Source organism: Capsicum annuum, chromosome 4 (genome assembly GCF_002878395.1).
Source record: "Capsicum annuum cultivar UCD-10X-F1 chromosome 4, UCD10Xv1.1, whole genome shotgun sequence".
NCBI lineage: Eukaryota > Viridiplantae > Streptophyta > Magnoliopsida > Solanales > Solanaceae > Capsicum > Capsicum annuum.
In genome coordinates this window covers 100,334,446-100,349,048 of record NC_061114.1, presented here as the reverse complement: position 1 = coordinate 100,349,048, position 14,603 = coordinate 100,334,446, and positions in this window count along the sequence as shown.

Sequence of the window (14,603 nt, the reverse complement as noted above, 5' to 3'; positions counted from 1 at the left end):
AAAGCTGGATCATGGCACTGGTTATGTCAAATTTCACATTGCGGGATAGTGCAGGAGGAATGATAGCTCCTGATTCTGTCGTCTCAATATATCCCATATCCTCCTCATCATCAAGTGGTTAAAAGTATTGGAATGTTAGGATCACTCCAGCCTGAGCACCCTAAACTCTATCTTAATTACCATCGAGTGTTGCTCAATAATTAACTACCGATCTTGGCCTAGCTAGCTCTGCCTGTTGAGCTAATAGACCTTCTCATCCTTTCTCTAGTTAGAAGCATCTGCTAATATCTACTCTGTCTATCTATCAGCAATGTTTTGTGGATCACCTGGAGAAGGGGCAGGTCTAACATAAGGATCATCCTGAACCCCTTCTAAATCTCCTACACATACTAGCTCAGTCATCATATAATTAGGTTGTAGTAGTTTATTTGGGTTAGGATTCATCAAGAGTAAGGGGTTGGCTTGAATCCTGGTGTTAGGAATACTATAGTGTTTACCCAACTAAGAACAGAAAAATAAAGACCCAAAAATTCTAACAAACTTCGATCAACACTCACACTGTCGTCCCCGACAATGGCACCAAAATTTTGATCAATACCCAAACTACACCTCCAATTATGGATAAAAAGGTCTCTGTCAAGTAAAGTAATCCAACTAGGTTGGGGTTGAACCCAAAGGGAAGAAGTAAATTTGTATCTCTAATTTGCTGAACTCAATTGGCAGAATTGGAAGTAAATAGGGGTTTTGTTGTTAGAATCTCAAACAACTATCAAATGACAACTTTGGTTGTAATCAGTAGGTGATGAACACTACGATTGTGTTTCCCCTAGCTTCTCAAATCAGTACGCTAATCATGATTTATTGAACCAACCCAGTACCTTGCATGCAGAATCTGATAAGTTATATACCATCAACTGTCTTGTGGACTCATTGACGTATTTCTTACTTTATATTTTGAGTCTTAAGATGTCATATTACTAACCTTTATTCTAGATCTCAGTCAAATATTACCTTTTAAGTATCAAGTTATTAGATAATAGACAACAATCTTACATACATGATATTGATTAGCCTAGATCAATAATTAATCTTCAAATTACTATTGTAATTATCTTTTCCTAGTCACTACTTATAATAACCCAAAAATTTTCTAGCTCTAAACCTCTTAAGAGATAGGCCATGAAGTTAGCTTTCCAAAACTTCAAGTATCGCCTTAATCCGTTATCATGGCAAAGAGTTGTGGAAAGTTTCCTCTAAGGACCTGATACACAGGTTTGACTATGACTCCAGAAATGAGTAGTAACCACTCATGATGAGTTGTAAAGAGTGAGTCATAGTCACAATAGTATGTACCAAGGATCCCTTCCAAAGGTTATGAGTCCCGCACATGACTTGTAGTCAGACCTTGCTAGTAATTGTATAGACTAGTATCCTGACCAGTAAAGGATCAAAGAATCAAGCCTCAGACTACGACTTCACCTACCAACTCATAGCCAGTCGTAATGAGTCGTTAGGTTTCAAGTCATAATCATATCAGAATGTATCCAAATTCCCCAGAGCCTAAGTTAAGATTCTGACCATAACTCATAACCAGTCGTGAGGTGAGTCATAACGACTAAGAACATGTTTTCTTGCATGATTTTCAGGGATATTTATGTCTTTTCCCACTCCTTTAAAAGACAAACACGCATAATTTGGCTTTATAAAGAGTGGTATAAAAAACTCTAAAGCCCCAATTCATAGCATAATTATCAATTTCACCCAGGAGGAACCAAAGAGGAGATTATTTTATCTCTCAAGATCAAACTAGGGTTCCTCAAGCAAGTCCAATTCTCTATAAATTTTCTTCAAGGCTTCTACTTCAGGTGTGTGGGTTATTCATCAATGGGATCCTCTCACTCATTGAGTCCAAAGCTCTCCAAAATTCTTTAAGTTTAATTTCCTTTTTGTCAGGGGTTCCATGAGAAGTGTGAATTTTATAATTTATTCAGTTAAACTCTCAAATTCCTCCATGAAAATATATTGCCTCATGATGATTGCATTTCCATATGTTTGACAATGCTAATGTCAACATCATGATTAGTTATTGAATTGGGTTTATGCATGATTTTCCCATACCATAGATTGTTCAATATTTATCATGATCAATTTGCATTAGATTGTGCTAGTGGGTTATGAACACCTGATTCCTTAATATTTATATATGTCAAAGATATCATGTTTCAAGCCATTCGGAGCATAATTGTATCATTAAATTCAGAATAATATCAAGTTAAGGATATATCAGTATCATTCATATTAAGACTTACATTAGTATCAGTCTCAGTACAGTTGGGAGTAGGACTTAGCACCGAGAAAACCTAGGGATGAAGGCTCACCCACCAGTAGAGGACTGAAACCTTTAGTAAAAGTCTTTTAAGATACAAAAATATGTAGCCAACGTAGGTTATGAGAGGTCACTCACTAGTTGAGGACAAACACTCTCTTAGGGTTCATCTACTAGTATAGGACTAACACCTTAGTCTTTCGGGCATCGTGTTAGCGGATCCACATAGCCAGTGTTGAGACCTGTGGCAAAGAAATGACACCCTTCAAACTAGGGTTACAGGTTGGACCCTGATTAGCTCAGATTGGGGGTATGTTGGTTATATGATATTTCCCACAATGTCAATTCAATATTTAGATTATATCATTTTAGGTTTGCATGACCAAGTGTCCATATATCAGTTATTCAACTATTCAGATCATTTCAATACTTGTTTATTCTTGGCCTTTCATTCAATATTCGTGTTCATACATTCATGCTCAATATATACGCATATCAGGTAGACTTCATTTCACAAACTAGTTCATTAAAAGTACTAATTACATACTCTCTTTTCCACGATGTTTTCTAATAACATAGGCTCGGACGCTCAGTTCCTCGATTGTACCTAGTTTGTCTGCCTCTCAACTGCAGCATTGGTGAGTTGTCATTAATAGAGGACTAATTATACTATTTATCATGCTTTCTAGTATTTGAGTTCATTTTTATTTTAGTAGTCAGAGTTAGCTGGGGACCTATCCCAATAACTCATCATGTTTAGAGGCTTTTAGATAATCAACAGTTATTAATGTCTTCAGCGACGTGTTTCAGACTTTTTTGTTATTGTCTTGATTACTTAAACATTTATTTAATGACTTCCACACAGTATTTTGTTATTTCCTTTCAATATTCACAACTTATGTCAGATCATGGGTTAGCTTGGGGTTACTTGTCCTTAAGCACCGTGTTACGACTAGAGGTAGTTGTGGGTGATGACACTACTCCTCTTGTGGAGTAAGTTGTGATATTCTAGGTGGGATATTATCATTTGCAACCGTTAAGGCATCTATCAAATTGAAGATAATACAATACATGCATAGATACTGGTTCAGAACAACTTAGCACTTCCCCTACTTCGTCAATACGCCAAGGTTCCCACAACCCTAGATAAAGGCCTTAGCTGCTCATGCTTGTGAAAAAATCAACAGAATTCATGATGAAAACCATTAAATGATATCATAAATATCAACACATAAAAACCCACAACCAGAGCTGAATTATAAACCAAATCAAGAATAAAGTAATCCTAAGATCAAAATCTAAATCTTAGTATCAAACATATGTTTGTAAGAGTTAAAAGTATGAAAACTAACTACCAAATGCCATAACGGTATTTATAGGACACAAGGAAATCCTAAAAATCAAAACCCGCACAAAAAAAAAATTAAGGTCGGTGGGTACTTGCTTAGGCCACCTACCAATCGTGTGTACTACATATGGATCGTATTAGTACTAAGGAAGTGCCAGAACACCTTCAAAGCTTCTGAAACTCTCTCTACTTGGATCTCGATCACTTACTTTGGTCACATACGGACCATATGTACTATATATGTACCTATGTGCCCTTAGTAAGTGACAGTCTTCTTTTTACTTCGTCTGAGCCTCTAGACTTTAAGTTCTGATACCTACTTTGATTACCTACACCCGATAAGTGGCACATATGCCTAGAATTTCCTAATTAAGTAGCCGAAAACTTCAATTTTTATCTTTTTCTTCAATTTAGCATCCAAAACCTAATTTCCTGCAAAATATACCCAAAACACATCATATCTCACAAAAGAAACTAAGAAACTTGAATATTTTTATAGTGTTAAGCATCTAAAGTGCTATAAATGCATAGCACGTCACCAATACAAAGGGAGACAAATCAAAATATACCTTGAAAGACTCTCTAACCGGGTAAATAATCAATAACTACTAATATCTTCAATAATGGTGTAAACACCCATCCAAAACTAGCATAATACATCACTAATGTCATAATAAAGCTCAAAGTAAGAGGGAAATAAGCCTAGTCTACCTAGACGCCACTGAAAGCACGAGAAAGTCCACTACACCAGGGTTTTTTCCTTTTGAGATGCCTTCTAATGTTCCATTGCAATCAAAATAATAATCTACAAATTAAGATGAGAACAGTGATACCTATATTGCATTTAAATACTCAGGGTCAAAAGTCAAGCTAAAAATCCCACATGGAGCGCGCTTGTGGAATTGAATATTTTAAAACATCAATATATCCCTCAAAGCTCAATGATCATTTATCCTCAAATATGGATGAAAATCAATCATAAATGGCACCTCAAATTAGCCCCAATGTAAAATAGGGCTTTAAATCTAAGTAGAGAATTAATCAAGAAAATAGACAAAAACTTATGAAAATAACGACAATAAAATGACCTTAATGGCGTCCTTAACGAACTCCCGATGCCCAAAGACTGATCTCCAGAAGTATCTAAGCTCCTGGGAATTTTATGGCATAACACTTGCGAAAATGGGATATAAATTGGGATCCACATATTTAAATACGTCCAAGGGTCCCTTCATCTCTATCATAGGGATCCCTTAGAAAACACGTCCATCAACCCAGCCAACTCATCACGAACGTAAATTCTAGTTTGTAAAAACATTGACTGACAACCTTGGTCTCTGCAAACATTGCCAAAGGCCTCATAAAAATGATGATTATTGACCTTTCCCTTCGCATTAGCGACGGCCATTCTTGGCCTGCACTATTAATCTTAGGCATATTTATACGCCAAAGGTTTATTAACTATGCATATTTAACCTAGTTTTGAGGACTTCTTGATGTTATTAGTAAGGTATTAAGGGTGTAATTATGTATTTATTGGTTAAGTTACATGTTTAGAGTGTTCAGGGTATTTTTGAAACAATTTAAGAATCAAAATGATCAAATAGATCCTTGGCAAGAAAACTAGGGGTGCTAGCTTTAGCTATGCTTGTCCTAGTGTACTTTGATAATATATATTGTGTTGTATGAACTAATTCTTATTATATAATGTTATAGGAGACCACTGAAGGTGTTGGGAGAAATATCCAAAAGCAAAACGAGCTTAAAGAGACTTGGAAAGGCTTCTGCAATGCATGTGACACAACGCAAAGAAAAGAGACTACACCCTAGTGAAGAACTAGAAATTTAAGCACAAAAGCATGTCATGATTCTGGTCCTCCACGATAAGAGTATGCCATGACCTTGGAAAAAATATTCAAGGGAAAAAATATTGTTCATCCACAATAAGAACGTGGCACGACCACTATCTGCGGCGGTAAGAGCGTGCTATGCCCTAGGGTTTTTTGGAGAAAAACTCATCCTACACTATAAATATGACACTTAGCTTCTATTCTAAACACTTTGGAACAACTTGGGAGAGAGAAAACACATGAGGAGGGATCTAAATAGGGTTTTCCTTTACTTTATTTATCTTGTAGTTTTTACTTATAAATTCCATTATTGTGATTCTTCGTAAAACTATAAGTGGCTAAACATCCTTATTTTAGGGTTAAGGCTACAACATGATTGTGTAATTATGGTTTGATTATTGGTTTATATTTTTCCCAGGTATGTGATTGTTCTTGTGTTCTTATTTTATAATTCTAAAATGTAATAAACTTTAGGTTAAATATGTCCTAAAATGAATTAGCTATAGGAGTGGAGGGACAGAAAGAAGAATGTAAGGAGTGTGGATCATACATTTAATCATTGGTTGCTAATTGTTAAAGAATGATTTGCGGTTAGGATAAGGATATACCTAAACACCCATTTGGTTAATGAAATAGAAAGAGAGCTAATGCATCTAAATTAAAGACTCACATCCCCACTCAATTATGTAGTTGTGAGATTTATTTGGGTAGATGACTTAGAGGATGACTATTCCAAAGTTATAATATCTACCCTATAGATCGACAATCACGATAAGCACCAATGCCAATTAGAATCCATAGTTATGCATGAATGTGATGTAAATGGCTCAACTCTAGAACTCTTCAAATATTGTTTATAGTCCGAAAGTCATATATTTGTTATTTTTTGTAATTAGCTATAATTACCAACCTCATACTCTTATTACAAACTAACACTTAATTAATCTTATTTGTGATGTTTGAATTGGATAGTTTCCTAATAACCAAATCCCTTTGAGATCGATATTCTACTTGTAAGAGTCACTTTACTACTTGGTTGACCAAGTACACTTACGTGTACACTTTAACGCAACAACCAGCTAAAGATACACCAATAAACTTAAAATTTACCAATTTTCTGATAGGACCCTCGAGATTTTTTTAGAATCATGTGAATAAAAAAGAACTATGCTAACCTACCAAATTTGATACTTCAGGCTCAATGGTTCCATCAAAATTTCCATTCGAGGACATTGGATCGAATGTGGGTCCCGCACCTAAAGGGACATTTTAACCAAATTCTACCTAATATCCCAAAATAAGCCCGAAAGTCTTGAAATTCAAACCAAAGGTCTCCCTAGACTAAAATTTGCATTTCAAAGCCAATGCAGCTCTCATAATAGTTATTCGAGGACTGAATTTCAGGTATGATACCCAATTTTTAACAATAAAAGCTCTAACAACCAAACAAACTTCCCAGTGACCAAACAGTAAGTCCCAGTAAGTTATAACTAATTGGGATAGCTGTGAAAAAGCTCTAAACATCACAAAAGTATGAAAATACAGGTAATGACTTTGGGAAATTACAATATTCACTACTAAAAGGACTTTTGTTTGTGAAAGTGCAGGACCAAGACATACCTAAAGGCACAAATATGTGGGGATACTGGGCCCGCATCTCAATATCGATCTCCCAGGTAGCATTATCAACTGGACAATGTCTCTACTTAAACTTAAATACTAAAAATCTCTCTAAAGTGTAACCATATGACATCCCTAGCTAATATAGAGATATGCTCCTATTTAAAGATCAACCTATCATCCAACAGAATCTAGGCCTATCGTTGTACATAAGACTTATCTAAAATATAGCACCACAACATAGGCAAATGAAAAATTAGATGAACAACTAAAATGTCTAGGCATAAGGCTAACTTATAAGATTCCTCCTAACATTTTGAAGCATCTTAAATGGCCTGATATACCTAGGCTTGAGCTTGACCCTCTTCTTGAACCTCATAAAGCCCTTTATGTCTATACTCAAAGGAAAACCTAATTACTAACTCCAAACTTCAAAGTGCAAAACTAACGGTTAGAATAACTCTTTTGCCTACTCCCAATCTACTAAAACAAAGTAGACCTAGAATCAATACTAGAAAGAATTCTCTTGGGGTCTGAAGTATCAAGACAAATAAACAAGTTAGATAAAGACTGAATGCCCAAAGCCAATGACTGTTCCAAAACTAAAATAAAGACCAAGATACACATGCTCATTGTCTTTTGGCTCAAGAAATCTGCTACTATAATTGCCTTTCCTAGATGGTATAGAATAGAGATGTCATAGTCATTTTAAAAATCAATCCAACTATAATGTCTTAAATTAAGCTCTCTCTAAGTCATGATGTACTGAAGACTATGATAATTAGTTAATATCTCAGAATAAATACCATACAAGTAATGCCTCCAAATTTTAAGAGTAAAAAGTACTGCCACCAAGTCCAAGTCATAAGTAGGGTAGTTCCACTCATGAACCTTTGGATGCCTCGATGCAATGCAATAACACAACTCCACTACATCATAACACAACCAGATTCGATGCTAGGATAATCATAATAAATAGTAAACTCCTCGCCCTTAACTGGATAAGTCAAGATAAGAGTTGACGTATGCAAGCCTTTGAGCTTCATAAAGCTATAAACACACTCCTTGGACCACTAAAAAAGAATCTCCTTTGTAGTCAATCTAGTCACGGATGTTGCAATAGTATCAAATCCCTCAATAAATTGTACGCAGTAACCTACCAACCTAATAAGTTGCATACCTTGATCGAAGATATAGCTCTAGACCAACTATAAATAGCCTCAATCTTCACCAGATCTACCATAATCCCATTCTTAGACACCACATGCTCTAAAAATGTCACTAACTCTACCCAAAACTCACACTTTAAAAATTTGGAAAAATGCCTGTGATCTCTTAAAGTCTGGAGCACAATCCTTTGATGTTACACGATTTCCTCCCTATTCATTGAATATTCAAGAACATCATCATAACAATCACAAAAAAGTCCTAATAAGGCCTAAAAACATGGTTCATCAAGTCCATGAGTGTTGTTGGGGCATTAGTCAACTCGTAAGACATCACCATGATCTTATAATATATGTAACATGTCCTAAAAGCTATTTTAGGGTTGTCATCTACCCGAATCCTCAAAATATGTTAATCGAATCTCAAGAATCTTAGAGAACATTGTCATGCCCTGATATGGTCAAATAAACCATCAATCTGATATATGGGATACTTATTCTTCACTGTCACCTTATTCAGCTGCTTATAGTTTTTACACATATGCATAAAACCATCTTTTTCTTTATAAACGGGATAGGAGCAACCCAAGAAGATACACTTATCCTAATAAAATGCTTTTTTAAAGAACCCTAAAGTTGAGAATTTATCTCCATAAACTTGATAGGAGCCATTTGGTAAGGTGTCATGGAAATAGTTTAGTTGTCCAGCTCAAGTTCAATAGCAAACTCAATATCATGCTTGAGAGGAAAGCTAGGTAAATTGGTAGGGAAAACATTAGAAAACTCATAGATAATAGGCACTAAATTAAGCAAAGGACTCTCTATACTAATGTCATAAACATAAGAAAGATAAGACTCACAATCCTTCGATACTAGTCTCCTAGCCCAAACATAAGAAATAATTCCCATTGGTGTGCGCCTAAAAGAACCCTGCTACATAATAAGGGGAATGTTAAGCGTGGTTAAGGTAACGATCTTGAAAAATAATCAAAGACCGCATAATAAGGGGATAACTAGTCCATGCCTAGAATCACATCAAAGTCTACCATGTCTAGCACAATAAAGTCACCCTAAGTATCAAACTCCCAAATGGTCATAACAAAAAATCTATAAACTCAATCCACTACTAAAAAATTAGCTATGGGAGTAGCTATACATAATGACACAGTAAAGGCTCCAAAGACAACTCTAACTACAGTTTATAATAAATAAAAACATATGATTAAGTGGATCCCAAATCAAATAAAGTAATAGCTAGCTAACGATATACTAAAATTATATCTATAATAATAACATCCAAAGACTATGCCCCCAGCCTACTAAGTACAGTATATAAATAACCCTGTCTAATTCTAGAATGGGTAACTAATCAATCGCCCATCCTACCTTCCTGAGGACTTCCTTTAAAACCCTAAGGACCACCTTTATGACTTGTACACCACCTCTAGTTGGAAGCAACACTAACCTAATTGACTAAATACTTTGCACTACGGGTTGAATCATCTCATGTAAGGACACTCTCTGTAAAAAGGACCAATAATCCCTTATCCATAATAAGCCTCGTACACTCTACTCTATCCAAAATAGATGCCTAGCCCAAAATGACCACCTCAACCTAAAGACCCTAAAGTGCACCCAAGAAGACTGACTGTTGCTCTAGTTATTATAGTAATTATAACCGGAATGACCCCATTACAAATCTGAAGTGCTACATGGATAGGTCTATACTGATTTAGGTGCTGCTAAAAATAATTCTAGGTGTACCTCCCGTAGAACCCTTCACCTGTGAACTATGAGCCATTATGCCTCATAATAAAGTTACCCTGGTGATATAGCCTCTTATAGCTACTCTATTAGGACTTGCAATCCATCTTCTATAGCTCAGTAAAATACGTCCCTAGTAACCAAACCCTAAGTAGCCATGCATAGCAGTACTCTCAACCCTCTAATAAAACACCAAATTATCTCGTACTATATAGGCAAAATCATGGTGGCATGTATAGCTAGCTTATGAAATCTCACCTCAAACTTAAGAACGGTCATAAAATCCTACCTCAATCTAGTAAACTCATTTTTAAGAAGATCGTGTATGCTATAAGGCATAAACTTCCCCAAGAAAGCCTTATATTACTGAATCCAAATCATAGGTGGAGATCAAACTCGCCTAGAATCAAGATAACACCTTCACTACTATCTAGCATTTATGTCTAGTTGATAAGTAGTAAAATCCGCTCTATGCAACTCAACCAACCCTATCGAACCTCTCCTTGCAACTAGTCTGAAACTCAAAAGCATGTTTGCTTGGGTCCCCTAAAAACCTAGGTAGAGTCAATCTCATAAATGATCCTAACATTTTTTTCTCATTAACAGTCCTAACTTCTGAGCCACTATTGGTTGTTGAACTATCTGTGCTGGAGGAACTTCTACTTATGGAGACACAACTATAGGTGGCTACACTTCTATATAAACACTTCCTTAGTCCACTGACTTAGAACTATCAGACAGTGCACCACCTACTAAACCCAATAACTAAAGTAAGGCATTTCTGAAAAAGAAGGTAGATATAAATCTCAGTGGATCCTAGTCTGTCCCTAGCCCCCACACTTATCATAGACTTATCAACTACTTTATGGTCACTAGAATCTCCAATGGCATAAGTGCTATCACCCCTCTCAGCCTCCCGAGTATGCCACCCTCGGTTAGTGACATAAATCTAGTCTACAACCTCAAAAGCTGTTTCTTAGCATAATCTCAAAAATAATCCTCCAGTGATTGTATTTGTTATGGCTAGGGAAGTGATGTTCAGGGATCTATAAAATATCTCCAATAAGCTCATCCCTTAACTATGATGGTTGGCCACCATGATTAGATTTTTCTTAAATCGAAACCAAGCCTAGTGTATCGACTCAAAATGAAGCCGTCTAAAATTATATATCCAACCTTTAAGCTACAAATATTAGCCAGAGAAAAGAATCGGTTTAAGAATTATTTGTGCAAATTGTTCTAAGTGGTAATAGATCCTCTCAGAAGTTCCCCTAACCATAAAAAGCTTCTTCATTCAATGAGAAGAGGAACAACCTCAATCTGAGTACCTCCTAGTTACCCCCAAAATAGTATAAGAAGTGCAGATACCAATAAATATAGCAAGATGCATATTTGGATTATTTGTAGTCGAGCCCAAAAATAAACCTTTCAAATTCAAAAGTTGGATCATGGCACTGGTTATTTCAAATTTCACATTGTGGGATAGTGCAGGAGGAATGATAGCTCCTGATTATGTCGTCTCAGTATATCCCATATCCTCATCATTATCAAGTAGTTGAAAGTACTGGAATGTTGGGATCACTTGAGCCTGAGCACCCTGAACTCTATCTTAATTACCGTCGAGTTTTTCTCGATGATTAACTACCGATCTTGGCCAGGCTAGCTCTACCTGTTGACCTAATGGGCCTCTTCATCACTTCGCTTGTTAGAAGCATATGCTAGTATCTGCTCTATCTATCTATCAGCAGAGTTTTGTGAATCACCTGGAGTAGGGATAGGTCTAACATAACGATCATCTTGAACCCCTTCTAAATTGCCTACATATACTAGTTCAGTCATCATATAATTAGGTTGTAGTAGTTTATTTGGGTTAGGATTCAATAGGAGTAATGGGTTGCCTTGACTCCTGGTGTTAGGAATACTATAGTGTTTACCCAACTAAGAAAAAAAAAGTAAAGACCCAAAAACTCTAACAAACTTCGATCAACACTCACACCGTCGTCCCCGACAACGGCACCAAAAATTTTATCAATGCCCAAACTACACCTCTAATAATGGAGAAAATGGTCTCTTTCAAGTAAAGTAATCCAACTAGGTTGGGGTTGAACCCAAAGGGAAGAAGCAAATTTGTATGTCTAGTTTGCTGAACTCGATGGGCAGAATTGGAAGTAAATGGGGGTTTTGTTGTTAGAATCTCAAACAAGTATCAAATGACAACTTTGGTTGTAATCAGTCGGTGACGAACACTACGATTATGCTTCTACTAGCTTCTCAAATCAGTAGGATAATCATGCTTTATTGAACCAACCCAGTACCTTGCATGTAGAATCTGATAAGTTATATACCATCAACTATCTTGTGGACTCATTGACGGATTTCTTCCTTTACATTTTGAGTCTCAGGATGTCATATTACTAACCTTTATTCTAGATCTCAGTCAAATATTACCTTTTAACTCTCAAGTTATTAGATGATAGATGACTATCTTACATATATGATATTGATTAGCCTAGATCAATAATTAATCTTTAAATTACTATTATAATTATCTTTTCCTAGTCACAACTTACAATACCCCAAAATTTTTCAAGCTCTAAACCTCTTAAGAGATTGTCCATGAAGTTAGCTTTCCAACACTTTAAGTCTCACCTTAATCCGTTGTCATGGCAAGGAGTTATGGAAAGTTTCTTCTAAGGACCTGATACACAGTTATGACTATGACTCCAAAAATGAGTCGTAACTACTCGTGATGAGTTGTCACGAGTGAGTCATAGTCACAATAGTATGTACCAAGGATCCCTTCCAATGGTTACAAATACCGCACATGACTTATAGTTATACCTTACTAGTTATTTTGTGGACTTGTATCCTGACCAGTAAAGGATCAAATAATCAAGCCTCAGACTATAACTTCACCTATCGACTCGTAGCCAGTCGTAATGAGTCGCTAGGTTTCAAGTCATAATCATATCAGAATCTATCCAAATTCCCCAGAACCTAAGTTACGATTCTGACCACAACTTATAACCTGTCGTGAGGTAAGTCATAACGACTGGGAATGTGTTTTCTTGCATGTTTTTCCAGGGATATTTATGTCTTTTTCACTCTCTTGAAAGTCAAACACACGTAATTTGGCTTCACCCAAGAGTAACCAAAGAGGCAATTATTTTCTCTCTCAAGATCAAACTAGGGCTCCTCAAGCAAGTCTAATTCTCCATAAAGTTTCTTCAAGGCTTCTATTTCAGGTGTGTGGGTTATTTATCAATGGGATCCTCTCACTCATTAAGTCTAAAGCTCTCCAAATTTCTTTAAGTTCACTTTCTTTTTTGTCAAGGGTTCCATGAGAAGTGTGAATTTCATAACTTATCTAGTTAAACTCTTAAATTCCTCCATAAAAATATATAGCCTCATTAATATTGCATTTCCGTATGTTTGATAATGCAAATGTCAATATTATAATTAGTTATTGAATTGGGTGTTATTCATGATTTTCCCTTACCATGGATTGTTCAATATTTATCATGATCAATTTGCATTTGATTGTTCTAGTGGGTTATGAACACCTGATACCTAGATATTTACATATGTCAAAGATGTCATGTTTCAAGACATTCAGCGCATAATTGTATCATTAAATTCAGAATAATATCAAGTTGAGGATATGTCAGTATTAGTCATGTTAAGCCTTTCATCAGTATCAGTGTCAGTTCAGTTGGGAGTAGGACTTAGCACCAAGCAAACCTAGGGATGAAGGCTCACCCGCCAGTAGAGGACTGAAACCTTTAGTAAAAATTTTTAAGATACAAAAATATGTAGCTGTGTAGGTTATGAGAGGTCCCTCACTAGTTGTGGACAAACACTCTCTTAGGGGTTACCTACTAGTACAGGACTAACACCTTAATCTTTCGGGCATTATGTTAGTGCATCCACATAGCCATTGTTGAGACCCGTGGCAAGCAAGTTACACCCTTCCAACTAGGGTTACAGGTTGGACCCTAATTAGCTCAGATTGGGGTATGTCGGTTATATGATATCTCCCACAGTTTAAATTTAGTATTCAGATTATATCAGTTTAGGTTTGCATGACCAAGTGTCCATATATCAGTATTCAGCTATTCAGATTATTTTAATACATATTTATACTTGGTCTTGCATTCGATATTCATGTTCATACATATTTATACTTGTTCTTGGAAAGGCATCTGCAATGCATGTCACACAACGCAAAGAAAAAGAGACTACACCCTAGTGAAGAACTGGAAATTTAAGCACAAAAACATGTCATGCTTCCGGTCCTCCACGATAATAGTGTGCCAAGACCTTAGAAAAAATATTCAATGGAAAAAAAATGTTCATACACGATAAGAATGTGGCACGACCACTATCCACGGCGATAAGAGCGTTCTATGCATTTGGGTTTTTAGGATAAAAACTCATCCAACAGTATAAATATGAAACTTAGCTTCTATTCTAAACACCTTGGAACGACTTGGGAGAGAAAAAACACATGAGGGAGGATCTGACTAAGG